Source organism: Eptatretus burgeri, chromosome 17 (genome assembly GCF_056783735.1).
Source record: "Eptatretus burgeri isolate ZD-2024b chromosome 17, Ebu_testis_v1, whole genome shotgun sequence".
Classification (NCBI taxonomy): domain Eukaryota; kingdom Metazoa; phylum Chordata; class Myxini; order Myxiniformes; family Myxinidae; genus Eptatretus; species Eptatretus burgeri.
The window spans coordinates 38494120-38505813 of record NC_140977.1 but is presented as its reverse complement, the minus strand read 5'-3'; the positions used below and the strand labels follow the sequence as shown (position 1 = coordinate 38505813).

General features: G+C 39.4%; 1 long non-coding RNA gene across 1 annotated transcript; it reads left to right on the top strand.

Moving 5' to 3' along the window:
- The first annotated feature begins 2602 nt into the window (after positions 1–2602).
- LOC147009806 (uncharacterized) lies at positions 2603–6325 on the top strand. The gene is made up of 3 exons (XR_015052928.1): positions 2603–2934; positions 3423–3441; positions 5606–6325. It is a non-coding gene; the product is annotated as an uncharacterized LOC147009806 (long non-coding RNA).
- Positions 6326–11694: the final 5369 nt, after the last annotated feature.

Here is an 11694-nt window from a genome sequence, read left to right as displayed (position 1 = left end):
GTCAGGCCCGTGCCATTAATGAGCCCTCGACGGAAGATGTGCATTCAATGAGTACCTGAAATATTGCTGCCGGAATGCCTCATTGGGGTTCACATTGTGGAGCATAATGATAGATATTTCCCTCGTGCATGTTCAGCATAAGCGTGACCATATAAAGAAATGCATCATTATTTGTATCGAAAGCAGAAGTCCCCCTTTTCTGCATGTTCATGTCTAAAACCGCTTCACCCTGGAACCTTTTAAAATGTTTTATCCCTCTGTAATCTGTCTTACACGTGCTTTTTGGGAAAAGACCAAGCCATGGGCACAGGTTTTGGCATGAAGGAGCGGGTTTTTGTATAAAAGGCGCATCCTGTCACACACGAAGTTTTGGGGCAAGGCACACTGACTGACGGCACAATCACCAATAACCACCAGGAGGACAATGCGGAGTAACATCACACGGCAGAGCATAGCCCAATGGGACAAAGGTGGGGGCAATGTAGGGGTGGACTTTGATGTGGAATGTCGCCTGCACATAACAACAAGTGCCGGAGAATTCCCGCAAAGAGGACCGTACCAGCCAGGAGAGGCCAGATTGTTGCTACTGTCAGGTAGACGAGATTATAGAGGGCTGTGGAGCTGACTTGCCGGGCAGAGATGCAGCAATTCCTTTGACAGCGACGCATAGGTATTGCGACCCACGACTGAGTTGCAGGAGTATTCCTTGTCACGTCAAATTCTCGCTGGTATTTTTTCTGTGGTGTGTCTGACTTCATCAGGTTTATCTCATGAAGGATCTTCGATATGTACGATACCCCAGGGTGCATATTTTGTGTAAATAAATGCTTTTGTGTCCCTTATCTTCCCTATTCTTGGTCAGTGTGAATAATTTGATTTGCTCTGGTCTCAAACTCCACTTAAGTAATTCATTGTCTGTCGAAGGACAGCTTGGGTTCAGGATAATCAACGTCTGCACAAAGCACCTCGTGTCCGGCATGGAAACCGCTCGCACCACCATGAGGGTGCAGGGCCTGTGGGAGTATCAGCACATTACTGAGCCAGTTCAGACATTCCACCCAAGTATGGAAGCATGTGCCAAAGAGGCTTGCGATGCTTCTTGGAGCATCAGAACCGGTGGACCGGCATGACCATATCAGCAGTGGTTTGTGTGATTCGGGCCAGGCAACTGGGGCAGCGTGACAACTGTGATGCCATGTTGGGTGAAAGATGTTTAAAAGCTGAATTTGTTTCCCGAGTTTCAGAAAAGGAACATGCAATAACTTGTTCTGCCATCTTCAGAGATTCACAAAACGATCGTTGCAATAGTCAAAAGTGAAATTTTGATCAATTTTCAATAACTCGTAATTTGTAGTTTTGAACATTGTACTGAGATCAACCACCTAACTTGTGTAAACGAACTGAAAATACATGACCTACATCAACCTTTCTCCCAGCGATGAAGGACGAACGGCAAAAACATCAGCACAACTTGCTCTGCTTGCAGCACAACTTGCTCACCTATTGTTGATCAAACATGTTTGAACAGTCCATCTTTGAAAACCGACATGAACGTCGACAATGTTGATCCAAACTTTGTGGATACATTTCAGTTTAAATCCTGAAATGCACAAATATCACATTACACAAAATATGTGATGTACCTGAATACACCTGAGTAATTAAGAGGTGCCACGAGGTCTAATCTGCTCTTGATTGAAACTCGCAAGCTGCCCGTGCCCGCGTGGGAATCTAAACGGGGTTTTCTTTCATGGAGCCGGTGTAACAGTTTAACGACCCCCTGGACAACTTCCCCCCCCCCGCCCTCCGGAAGGGGGGGGGGGTACTTGTCCAAGGATTAAAAATAGAGAATGGATAAAAAATAGTATGTAAAAAACATGAAAACCGAGAGGTATATATTTTTAGTATAAATCTATTTTTGGCCAGTGGGGGCAAGTTATCCAGGGAGTAGGGGAGACTTATCTGTGGACAAGTACCCCCCCGCCCCGAGGGGGGGAGAAGCTATCCAGGGGGCAACTTATCCTGTTACACCGGCAAGCTGGGATCAACAATTCACAGTTACTACCTCATCTGATGCAATTTAAATGCTCGAATGGTGGCGAGGTGCTCCATTTGAAACTGTTTGTTCTGTAAATGTTGCTTTTTGATGCCTGGAGTCCATAATAAAAATTTATATTAGTGTCAAAGGCAGACACCAATTGCAAATGAACAGTCGGTCTCTTTCCACTTTATACTTTAGTTAATCACATTTTGTATTGATCTGAAAGATTTGAATGCTGTATTAGGAATTTCTTATCATACTATCAACCGGTAAATAGCATCAAGGAACAATTCCCCAATTTATAATCGATTTCTCAAACAGCAATTCATTTTCAGCTTGGTCCAGAAGTAAAATCTAAATAATGAAAATATCCAAACTTCAAACTAGTCCTGCCAACAAAAAATTCACAATCAAGCGATTTGGAACTGAACATAAAGATAGAGGAATACACTGAACAAAATGGAACAAGATACCATATTAAGTCGGATAATTCGATGAATATATTTGTTGAACGATTGTCAGACAACCCCAAATTGGGATGATTGAAGAAATAAACTCCAACTTCACTGAATGTTCTTTGTACATATCAGTAACAACAAGCATCAGAACAAATATGTTGAGAAAGAAATTTTCATATCGACAAAATAAGCTTCACTTGTATTTGGTGATAAATGTTATCTGATTTGTGTTTGTCTTCAAGCCGTGGGTATAAAGAGTGGGTTCTGTTGCAGGAGAATCATCCATTTCAGGACGAGCAATCAAGGAGCCTTTTTGAAATCTTTGTAAAAATCATTTCAAACTTCCAGGTCGACCTTGATCCGAAAATGAAGATTGTGTCCCTGATCGTGGTGTGTGTGTGCATCCTCTTCGCTACCTTCCATCTTACCCAGCAGGTAAGGATCAACATCGTGGAAGTTTTGGAATCAAAGGGCCAAAAATAGTTTACATATTCTTTACTGTCTCACTCGGGAGAAAATAGTCTCCAAGTAAATCTCTGAAATTCGTTCTTTGTGAGATATTCAAAATGAAACTCCAAATGAAAATTCTGTTCATAAAAATGGATCTCAATGGTGAAGAAAATGTAGATTGTATGAAGTGTATGATCTTCTGATGTTGAATAGGAATGAATATTATTTTTATTGATCAACATGTGTAAACCGGCCGCAGTACTGTAGTTGTGAAGAGTTGATGGTGATAGCGAATCGTAACACGATCAGGGGACTAGGGAGGAAGGATCCATTATATCATAACTTCAGTTAATGTCCCTTCATCAGTGGGAATCAAGTACAGATCACGAACCATACATATTTGAGCTGCTCATTGTGTTTTTTCTCATGACAAACAATATTTTGATGTTCAACCCTTTTCCTTGTCATTTCAGCAAGAGATTCAGGATTCACGTAAGCTGTTTGGATTTTATCATTCACGAGCCGTGAATACCCGTCACTTCACTGATACATTAAATCAAAAGACATCATGAACTGCATTTCACAAACATATTTCATTTCCACGTGTGAGTTTCAATGAGATGGAAAATGAAATGAAACATGTGACAAAATATCTTTTATAATTAATGAAAGGTAATTTGTTTTTTGCTAAAAAAAGAAAATTCGCCAAATATGTTGATCTGTCGCGTTTGTCTGATGTTCTGTCTGTCTATTTGTCACACGATTTTTGGCCACAGGTTTCAATCAATCGTGAATTTATTTTTGTTTATGTTGGTAACAGGTCAAGGACAGCAATGCTTTATTTTGGTGAAGATCCGAATCCGGATATGGATCTGAGAATTTTTCAAGTGTTTCTTCACCATTGAGAGAAGGGGCCAAAAAAGGATATTGCATGATATCATAAAAAGCTGTGGATGGGTTCAGATAAAACTGGGTGGACAGGTTGGATTTTAAACAAGGATGAACTGAATCAATTTTTAGATCTGTTCCGAATCCAGATCTGCAGGCGAGAATTGTTTTGAGTGATTCTTCTCCATGGATAGATGGGTCCAAAACGATGTAAACCACGATATCTCAAGAAGTTATGAGAAAATTACGTGGGTGAGTTGGTTCGGTGACAACAACAAGCCAATCCGATTTTGCTAAAGAATCCAGATTCAGATCCAACCTATCAGTGGGATAACAAATTTAAACCGTCCAGGTTGGCGGAGGTCTGCGCTCCACTGCGTGAAGCTCCGTTTCATCAAGCCTCACTCTTTGAGTAAGTTTTTTATTTATTTGTCTGTCCATTCACCCACAGCCAAAACCGCTCAGCCAATTATTCTGAAACTTTCGGGGATTATCGGTACCTTCCCTGCGACGGCTCATGAATGGTCGACACGAGGTTCACATCAGAAAAAAGGTCAACATCGGCCAAGTTTCTAAAATTGTCAATTTTCATCCGATTAACTTGAAATTTGAACAGGATTTTCACATCAGCTCACTGAATTCAACCACCAATAATTCTTGAGGTCAACATCGGCAAAGAGATCAACATCAGCCAAAGCTCAAAAACTCAACAGATCAATTTATAAGCCATTGGGAGGAGTTAACAGGGGAATAAAACATCATGGTTTGGGATGGTGCATGATCTGAGATGGCGGTGAACAGCTGGCTCGGCGGCTGAGAGGGAAGATTGAGATTGAAGAGAATGGGAAAGTTGGTTCCACAGTTGGGAAAAAGAGGAACGGTTAAGTGTAGGTGAGTGGATCATGAGAGTTTCTCCAGAAGAGAGTTTTGATGGTGGATCACGTGTTTTCTGCAAAAACCTGGAGACGGTGGAAGGAGGGGGTACAGAGCACATAAAGACCAGTGGGTGGAAGTCCAGAAAGGAAGCAGTAGAACACAAAGGGACCAGTGTCATGTCCTGTATGGGAAAGTGATATGCCCATAAACTTATCTTCAGCATGGAACATTACAATGATCTTCAAGGATTGAGTTCCAAGAGTGACAAGCTGAGCAAGGTGTGAGGAAGGGGGCCCAGCCCAGAGGGGAGATCAATACTCCATCAGAGAATGTATGAAGGGCTTGTCGGTGGATTGGAGCTCAGGTGTGCTGAAGAAGTACTTTGTATGACAAATGAAGCTCAGTCGGCGAATTGCTTGGAAGGCCAACATTGAGACGGTGTTTTCCCAAGAAAGATCATGGCTGATTGTGAGACCCAAGAGTTTGAGTGACTGAACTTCTTCAAGAGTTTACTTCCTGCTGTTAAATGGATCCTGTTTTCATACCGTTGAAGCCACGACATTGAAGCTCCAGGTTCTGCCTCGACTTCCAACTCCGTCACAGAAAGATAGGCTTTTCAAGGAGGCATTTCTGTGATGAAACGGACAGGAAGTTTCGTTCCAAGTAAGTTGAAATGAGCTTCGTAAAGGGACCATTGTAATTGTTCGACGACAGCAGGAACTCTTTAGAATAATGCAAGATGGATACAAGGATGGGTACTTCACCTTTTAGTGATGGAAGATTACATCACTTACTTTATGTATGTTTATTGTTTGATGATTTATCAACCAGATGAGAAATTTATTGAAACCTTATAAAAACTCATATCTCGGTTGTTTCCATTAATTTCCAGCTGTTGGCGATTGTGAAGGAAAACCGGGAAAACGACTTCCGGACAGCACAAACCCATCTATCTACTACGTATGCTCCTATGGAAAACCAGTGACGAAATATTGTCCACCTGGTCATATATTCCACAAGAAAATATTGAAGTGTGTGAAACGCTAGTGAAGGAATAAACACATTTTGACGTTGTTGTCCTCACTCTCTCCGCAAACAAAAACATGTTATTTCTGTTGTTAATTATATAATTCAACAGGTGATACACTAAAGGATTTGAGAACTAAAGTTACCAACGCAGTTTATTGTTAGTAAATTTTTTACATCACCCACACATGACAAATGCACCTTGAGGGAGTAAATGTAAGGTAGTGGATTTCCCAGATTTTTATGTCGAGGTCGCCATTGAGGATCCCTGATTGGTGACAGAAGGGCAGGTGATGGAGATATGCACTTCTCAATCAACCGAGGTCCCACACAAGTCGGAAAGGTCAATCTACACACAGACACATTTGGGAAATTACACAAGTTACATCTACTACAGAATGGTGGATCTTCAATCCTGCTTTAAGCATGTGAAGAGAGGTATTTGATCATGATGGTTGGTATCGTATTTCAAATGTCTTTTCTGTTTGATGTTTTGCCAATTCACTACATTGGATGACTGCCTTTTGCTGCTGAATAAAAACGTATGAAACTTACCTGACTCTCATATTAATTACTTGGAACGTGATGAACATCTCCGAGTGGAGCATCCATCACTCTTACAGACCTCTATATGTGAATAATATGTTGGCCATCCTTCCGATAATTCCACACGTCGGTGTTTGTGTGTGTGTGTGTGTGTGTGTGTGTGTGTGTGTGTGTGTGTGTGTGTGTGTGTATGTGTGTGTGTGTGTGTGTGTGTGTGTGTTTGGTGTGCTACTCCAACAGTGCTTGGCTGATTACATCCACACTTGCGACAAAGGATCACCATGTCCCCAATTCATGTTCGCTGGTGTTTTTATCTTTGCCTGTGGTTTTGGGGATTGGGTGGGATTCCAATTCTCCACGTGAATGTGTACCGTGTAGTGAGTGCCCCCTCCAGGTGGGGGAGTGTATAATAAGTCTCCATCATTTCCAGTGCAGTGTTCCTGTCCCCACATTTTACAGTGCAGAATCCGAATACCCAGAATTTATAGGTCGTCACCCCGGATAACTCAAGAGCTGACGGTTCCCTTATTGGAACGAAGATCGCCAATAGGTCGACCACGTGGTATAGGGTCGATTGCCAATTTCAATATACCTAAATACCCACATCATCCAAACTACCGGGGAAATTCACCCTCGATGGAGCTCGAGCGGAATGACCCGAAAGTGTGCTCGAACCGTGCGTAACCCAAGCGGATGGTTACCGAGGTCCATCGGTCCAAATGCACAATTTTCCGCTTCCAAATTTCCCAACACGCACCGTGCTAAACCAATAAAGAAACACAGAAACGAGCTGAAACACTGAACAGGGGATTTATTTATAATGGGGGGGGGGGGAGACAGAAGAGCAGAGTTATCCGACTATAAGAAATGCAGTTAATGTACAAACAAAAGCACTTATACAGTTGCTATTTCAAGACAGGCACAAACACATACACACACACAAGTAGGGTAAGAATACTGATTCTGGCTCACTTTTCCCCATGTAAATGAATGGGGGATTTTCAGCGATTCCCTTTTTTTTTCCCTAAAAATAAACCCCCTTTTTATCCCAAGGTATATTTATTTGTCTCCCCTTTTAACTTGGAGGTTGAACCTCATTGAATTGAACACCTGGGGGTTGAACAGCTCACTCATTGAACCTATAAAGATTTGTTCATTCTCAAATTCCTTCAATAGTTTAATTTTCTTTGCACAATAATCCCCATCTAAAATATTGACAAACAAAACATTTGAATCTTTATATTTTTTAAGATACCCCTTTTGTGCCATTACGAAATGATAAACTTCTCTTAATGCTCTCATCTGGCCACCTCCTGAGCCACATATCATTTTGAGATTATAGTAAATTGTTTTTTCATTGTTCAATTGATAACCATCAAAGTTTTCAGTCCATTCAAGGATATTCATTTTTTCTTTACATCCTCTAACTTACTAGTTTTTAAATTAATTCGCTTATTTGTTTTATTTACCTTTGTTTTAGTTATTTTTTCAATAAGACTTATTTGATATTTTTCACATTCATTATGTTTTCCATTTATATACCAAGACTGAGATTTTCTCCACTCTTTAGTTTGATTAATACTTGGTTTAACCATTTATATATTGTGAAAAAACGCGGCGGTAGCCCTTAAAAACCCTAACCCATCTTCCCATCGTTAAAACATAATCTATTTTATACACTCTATCATACAATATCCATATGGAACACAATCTATTCCATTATCTAAAATAAATCTCTTATCATCAAAGGCTCCTAATGCCTTTTTATTTACTTCTTCACTATATATGTTATGTTTATAACTTCTTATTGTATTCATTTTCCTATATTCTTCTTTCTTATTCATCAAACAATTATAATAATTTCTAAAAGTTATTGGTTTCTTTATTACATATTTCTTTATTCCCTTTAACCTCTTATCAATCTGTTCACCATACTTATAAGCATATGCCTTTGCTCTCAATCCAATAAACTCACTCATTACTTTTCCACCCAACTCATCCTTAAACTTACCAATAACCTTTTCATTCTTTTTGGAAAATAACTCACTCTTCTTGCTGAAATTACTTGTATCATATACTCCAATATTTTTCTTCATATCTTCATAAACATCATCAGTTTTTATATCTAGGATAAAACTATCAGTGTCCATATACAACAATGAAACATTTTCACCATACTCTTTCTTTAAGTCATTATACAAATAATCATACATCAATATCTTTGATAAATCAAGAACTGCTGTTCCAATATAAATTGGTTTATCCATTACAATACTTTCCTTTTTCATATGAATTGCAGAAAAGTTCTCTGAAAAAACCTCTTCTCTCTCAAAACTTGGTTTATTTATCAATCTTGAAGCTTCTTTCCAAGATGTTGCGAATCTAATGTTTTGCCTGTTTCTAACATTTTCCATAGTCTTTCCAAATACAGCATTATTCATTAATTTATAAAAGTCCCCTTCAAATTTTACTTTTGTATTTGCTCTCATATCTGTATTGAATTGAATATACTTTTTCACCCAAGGACTTTGTTTAAATTTTAAAACTCTATGAATTTTAGCTACTCTCAATCCTTCTCTCAAAAACTGTTTTAAGCTTCTCTGATGTAAAACATATCCCTCTTTATCATAGAATGTTGTTAATAACTTTTCTGTTGATTTGCCTTTAATATTAAAACTTTTATGATAATCACTGAACCATTCTTTCTTTGGGGTTTCTTTCGCACATGCAAAAGGAAGGTCTTTATGCTTATTATGAAGAACACTCGGGTACCTCAAATCAACTTCAAAATAATAACCTTCTTCTTCGTCATTCAATTCCTCTTGAGAAGAAATAACAATATTCATCAAAGCCTTTTCATAATCCTTTTCTTCCACCCACTCTAATTTACCATAAGGTAGAGATTGAGACATTGCCCATCCATACAAATTATTAGCATCAAAATACATCAAATAATTACTATCTTTTTCACTATCATAATTTGGGAGATATTTATTATTTGCTTTCGCATATCTTTTTGAACATACTTGTGATATTCCACCTCTCTTAGACTTCTCAATCATCAAAAGCATATCAACATCACTGATTAAATCTATATCTTGTTTTGTCATTTTCAACATTGCACTCCAAGCTAAACCAGGAGCTGTGAAATAGTGGGCAGGGTCTAATCCATAACAATTTTTATTATGACAGAGTGTTCTAAAAGCCTCAAACACATCAGCTAACAATAAAACATCTGTTTTTAGATATAAATCATGATATTCTCCAAGGTTCTTTATCTTAAATATTTTCCATATTTCTTGTGCGTGTTTATATTCCTTATCACTTATCTCTTCTTCATAAAGGTTATTATAGAAACTTTCTTTTGAAGGAAGTTGTGTTTCTTTAAATCTCATAAATGAATCCATATAATCATAAGGATAAATTCCCTTACTTGTAAGAATTTTCTCTTTACTTTGAATTTCATTCCTTGTTTGAATTTCCTCTCTCGTAAGAATTCCTTCTTTAATCAGAATTTCATCTTTAATCTGAATTTCCTCTTTAGTTCGAATTTTCTTTATAATTAGAATTTCATCTTCAGTTAGAATTTCTTCATTAATTAGAGTTTCCTCTTTACTTTGAATTCTCTCTTTAATCTGAATTTCCTCTTTAGTGAGAATTTCCTCTTTTGGAAAGAATGAATTAAGATTTGGAAAAGAGTCCGTGGAGCTTAGATTTGATGCGAGGTAGGCTAGTGGTGTTCCCATAAACTTGTAAGAATCTAGAAACCTAATACGAGTTAAAGGTTTTGTGAATATCATTTTTGAAAATGAAATATACTTTTGACTTGTGTTTGTTATGGCAGAAATATTCCCTGGTGTTTTTGAAAGTTCATTTATAAATAGATGTGTATCATAGTTGGCACTGTTGTGAAGAAAGACTGGAATAAAAGAAGGTAATTTATAATTAAGATTACAACAGGAATGAGCGGGACCTCTATATTTACCAGTAAGATGACAATGGTCTCTAACTTTAGACTCCTTAATTTCCCCCTCACAAATATGACAGATATTGTTCATTCTAAATTCTAATTTCTCTTCATTGGTTAATTTCATCGGTTCATTTGTTTCTTTCATTAATTTAGTGAGTCTTATACAATCCTTTTCTAATCGTTTTACAAACTCTTGTGAAGCATTTTTTCCACGATAATGTTCAAGTTTGTTATACTTTTCTCCAACAGATGATTTGATATAATAACAGAAACCACAAGGAATATGTTTTTGATATTTATTTGTATATGGTTCTTTTGGATTAGGAGAAGCAGTATTTATCTTTTTAAGGATACATTCAAAATCAGCGTATATCACAAATGGGTGCATGATAGATTTATTATAATCTTCAAAATAAATCTTTTCACCAGGTTTAGGCATTGTAATTACAGCTGATTTATGATTACTACAATATTTTGAATGTTGTTCTAATCGTTCTTTTGTATGAAATGAATTAAGACATCGCTTACAAGGATATATTTTGTTTGCTGTTCTGAATACCTGAGAAGAGATTAATCTTGATAAATTATTGATGTATGTGTAATGTGAATTCTTTCCAACACTAAAATATTGTTGCGGATTTCGCGCCCGCCGGCGTGCTGACGGCCACGTAACTCGAATCGCGGCATGTCGCCCACCGGACGGACAATCCAGTCGTGACCCTCTCGGACTAACGCCGGGAACCAGTCACGGGTGGACCTTTCGGTCTCACCGCGATCGAGCCAATCAGCCCCCGCATGGGATAGGGTTGCTCGCCAAATTCGACCTCCCTAAGTACCCACGCGGAGGGTAGACCGGGCGATCGCACCTCGCCGCAGGTCGACTTCGGACACGGGCCACTTAAGCGACCCGTTCCGTACTATCAGAATAACCGAGCAGTGTTATCGTCGACCTCGACGGTTCGATTAATTATCGGGCGTATTCAGCCCACTACCAACCCTTTACGTGAAGCAAGATGGGGATTCAATAGAGGAAAAGACGAAGCGAAGCGGGAAACAGTTCAACACAAAGCACATTTATTCGCGGCACACGGGAGCACTTATACAATTTTACTTCACAGACGGCGCCGACAACACATACCCAAAACCAAGGAAAAGAATACCCTCAAGGATGAGGCGGGCCTGAGGCCGAGTCCGGGTCGCGCCTACCCGTCTGGTGATGAGACGCGGAGCGGCGATGGCGCCTTAACTCCGCGGGCCTCGCGGACAGTGTCTGGTAGGGGGTGGGAAAGGGGCCCCCTTGGTCGCACTATCTCAGCGCGGGGGGAAACAGGAGGGGGTTGCTGATGCTCGGGGTATAGAGGATTTTTATTATCCCGCGACGAGCGTCTCCACCTCGGCCAGGTCGCGCTGTCGGCCTCCCTGGGGTGCAGCTCCCGACG